This window comes from Pelodiscus sinensis, chromosome 5 (assembly GCF_052426305.1).
Source record: "Pelodiscus sinensis isolate ZL-2025 chromosome 5, ASM5242630v1, whole genome shotgun sequence".
In the NCBI taxonomy this organism is placed as follows: Eukaryota; Metazoa; Chordata; order Testudines; family Trionychidae; genus Pelodiscus; species Pelodiscus sinensis.
In genome coordinates, this window is record NC_143056.1 from 81826433 (window position 1) to 81830493 (window position 4061).

The following is a 4061-nucleotide window of genomic DNA, read 5'->3' on the forward strand; positions in this document are numbered from 1 at the left end:
GAAAAAGATCAAGAGAATTAGAAGTTAATTACCTCATCATGTCTCCTTGGCAGGACTTAGCATTACAACTGGCTTGGGGAATTTTTCACCAAATGTTCTGTTGTGTGTTGATAAAATGGAAACTTTTCACTGGAGAAGATTGGCTTCAATGAAAATGTCATTGACAATGTGTCTTGAGTCCTGGATAAAGTTCTGATCAAAAGGTGAGAGACCCCAAAATAGTCCAGTGGATGAAGAAGACCCAGGTTCAGATCTCTGCTCTGAACCAAGCAGAGCAGGCATGGAAACCTTCCTCTCCAGCATGCTGGGTCCGTGCCCTAACTTCTGGGCTATTAACTCACTCTCTCTGGCCCAATAAATAGTGGATTATGTACACAGTGAAACAGCTCCAAAAGGCAAGACTGGGAGAGCCCCATTACACAATTGCCAATAGCCTGGTAGCTCAAGAACTCAGGGCGGATGTAGGAAACCCAGCCGAATGCCCTAACCATTGGGAAGGGGAGTCTCTCTAATTTTTGTAAAACTTTTCTATGGTCTTGGTTTTGTCCCAATGCAGAACAGGACATTTTAAACAATGTTTCATGAGAGGGAAACCATTTCCCACTCAGCTTTCCTTAGCACCATTTTACATGATTTAGTTTTCTACCACTGTCATCGGGTGGAAAGCTGGCTAAGACACTGTAAATGAAAGATTGCAATAAAGGTCAGGTGCAAAGTATTGGGAGGTGTCCCACTGGAGCTAGAGATCAGGGTTATGGCTGGTCATTAATGCTAAGGGTATGCAAATCAATACTTTATAAAGACCATTCAAAACAGGGAACATCTGTGAACACCACAGAGGAGGAGAAGAAAATCCAAGGAGGTCTCAAAAAGATTGATAACATGGGCAGGAAATAAAATAAGACTCAATCTGGGGAAATGAAGCTACTCCAACTGAGAAAAAGCAAGCTAAACTCACCAGCCTCAGCGGGAGAAAGCACAAGGAGTAGGAGATGCTGATGGGAACTCAAGGGTAGGGTAGGCAGTAAGTCAGTGTTAAGTTGGCAATACAAGATGGCCGTGAAAAGGCCAGTACAATCTGGGAACTGTATAAGTAGAGTCTTCATGTCTCTGAGCAGGGAGGGGTATACCAGTCCCATTCTGTATAGCTTTGGTACAATCGCAGCTGAAATTATGAGTCCATTAGCAATGGTTGCTTCTCTGCCTTGCATGCTGTACCGCAGGGTGATCTACGTGACTGGATCAGTCTAGCACTCCTTCTAATAAACGCTGCCTTGTCTGCATAGCCCTTTCAATGTGGTAGACAGACCATATTAGCTAACATATGCTAACATCGTGCCTTGACATCCAAGACTATACAAGACTTAATATCTTGTGTTGGCTACCTGTGAGCCTCTCAGAAGCTGCTGTGGGCCCTCAGATATGGTCATTACGGGCAAGAGCCAAGATAAATTAATCCAAGGTCTATCTCACTAAATTCCTTTCTGGGCATTTCACCACCACAAAGATACTGAGACTTTGGAAGTCGTTCTGACAACAGCAACAAAATGAGCCAAGAGTCAGGAGGAGGTGAATTGTGGTGAGACCACCAGAGTATGTTTAGGCTGGCTCAGAGATGAGAAGGAGGGGGATGGAGGACTAAGCAGTATCTGAGATAGATGTCATTCAGTGTGATACTTGGGACTGTACAGGAGCTAGAATTAGTGGGTTGAAACTAAGAAATGGAAAATGGGAGCAGAGTATGAGAGCAAACTCTCTGATAACGGCATGTGTTCATCTGTAGAATAGTTTCCCTGCTTACACAGGGTGGAATCCCCAATGCTGGGGACATTTAAAACAAGGCTGGCACCAAACACTAGAAAATGTGCTGAAGGTCACAAGAGTAAACTGACTCTGAGAAGTAGGCTGAAAGATCTAATAGGTCTTTGCTAACTCTAACTTCTGTGAGTCTCAGATTTTAGTAAAGCTTCTTAGATGTCATTCTCCAGCTAAGCTGCAGTGAACTCTCCTCCAGTCTCAAGCACACTGGTAATTTGCCTTTACACTTTGAAGTAGGGACTATCATACTGAAAGGTGCCTAACCTGTTGCCTGTTCTTTACAATATGGCATTGTACCTATTCAATTTGTTATCCAGTGTCTGATATATCATTCTTGCTAAAACTAATGCTGGAGGGGATGTAGATTAACCAGTGATCTCATAGTGTTCATTACACTCAGGGTGCATTTATACTACAGAGGAAGATTGAAGCTGCCACTATCGATCTTCCAGGGTTCGAATTAGCAGTCCACTTGAGACAGTTAATTGAAAGTGAGGGGGCACTCCGGTTGATGCCAGTAACCCTGCTTTTACAAGGAGTAGGGAAGTCAAAAGAAAAGTGTTCTTCCTTCAATTACCTGCAGTGTAGACAGCGCCAAAAGCTGAGTTAAGCTACTTTGACTTCAGCTATGCAAATAACATACCTGAAATTGCGTGTCTTAAATCGACTTTGTCCTGTAGTGTAGACATACCCTTCATTATACTGACCTCTATGCAACAGCATGGGCAGAAGCAGTTAGCTTCCCCTACACTGCCTCCTCCAGGACTAAGGCAGTGGGGTTTAGTGCCCATGGCTCTTTCAATCCACAGTCTCTGTCACGGGGAGGATTTTTGTCCATTAAGCACTAGACTGAGACCTGTCACCTCTTTTCATGTAGCATTTCACTGCCACGGTGCACTGGTCTGGGTTTGAGCTAGCAACCTGCAGGTAAAAAGCTGTACGCACCATTACTGCTCCCCCAAGCAATCCAGCTCACTAGAATGGAATTGCTTCTAATGTCAAGATTATTGTAAAGAACTTTCAGATCCCTTGACACGATAAGATACGAAGGAAAATGTAAGTTGCTGTGTTTGGGGTTTTAAATTTACCCTGAGGTTGTCCATTTGTCACAATCTAAAGAGAAAGTATGTTGTTCCTCTCTGTTTTGTCTCTTGATATATTTTTGTTTTCCTTATCTATGGCGATGGTCATATGCTTGGAAAATGGATACTTGCAAGCACAAAACAGGCATAGATCATAGAGAGCACAGCTCTGCAGCAGCTCTGTCACTGGGCAATGCTTGGTTAAGTGGACAGGTTACAGTTCTCTTGCTGAGAAGTTTCTTTCTGGCCACAGATGTGTTTCATCCTCCATCACCAGCAACTCTTGCTGTTTCTGCTCTCCAGTCCTCATGTGTCCATTTTCTTACACCAGCCAACAGTGAGATCCACCAGGCTGTTGCCCTGGCTAATTGCACTGGGAACAATGCATAGAGAAAGTGGTGCTCCTGCTGTCTGTTCCCTGACAAAGCCTCCAGCAGAATGTAACAGCTGGAAACCAACCAAAAGGGTGGCAAGCAAGAAGTTTTGGAGATCCAAAAAAGACAGAAAACCCTGAGATGGTAAGACACAAAAGATTCTGTTTATAGATCATTACGCAGGGGAGATAAGAGATTGGTTTGGTAGGTTAAACAGGTGGGAAAGGAGGAGATATGGACAGGTCACCACTGGGCAGTGATTGTTACATGCACTAAAATGACTGTATAGGGAGCACCATGACAGTAACTGGTGTTTCACTGCACACAATGGAAGACAGAATCTCTACCCCTAACAACTTACCATCCAAACTCCAAGAAGTACACTGCATGGGACAGCTGCTGAGGTGCAGAGACATCACTGGTGGCCTGAGCATAGGAGGCTGCAGAGAAAGAGAGAAGTTTTGAGGAAGGAGAGAGAAGGCACATGGCACTGGCTGAGGTCTGCTCCAAGCATTGGGAGCCGCATGAATGAAGGTCTGGAGGCACACAGGAAGTGAGAGACAGTGATAGCTGTAACTGGCAGCCAATAGGACAGCGTTGGAGCTTGATTAGGGGTGAGTTGACTTCACAAAAAAATTGTTTGTTTGCTATCTTCTGCGTTTCTCATTGGCTGGCTAGTTTTGCAGCCCTGGCAGAGCAGGCTCTGCTAGTATATCTAGCAGTGGTGCTCCCGATCTGCGACAGATAGCGAGAGTCAGAGAAAAGCTGTCAGAACTTGAGAATGAAC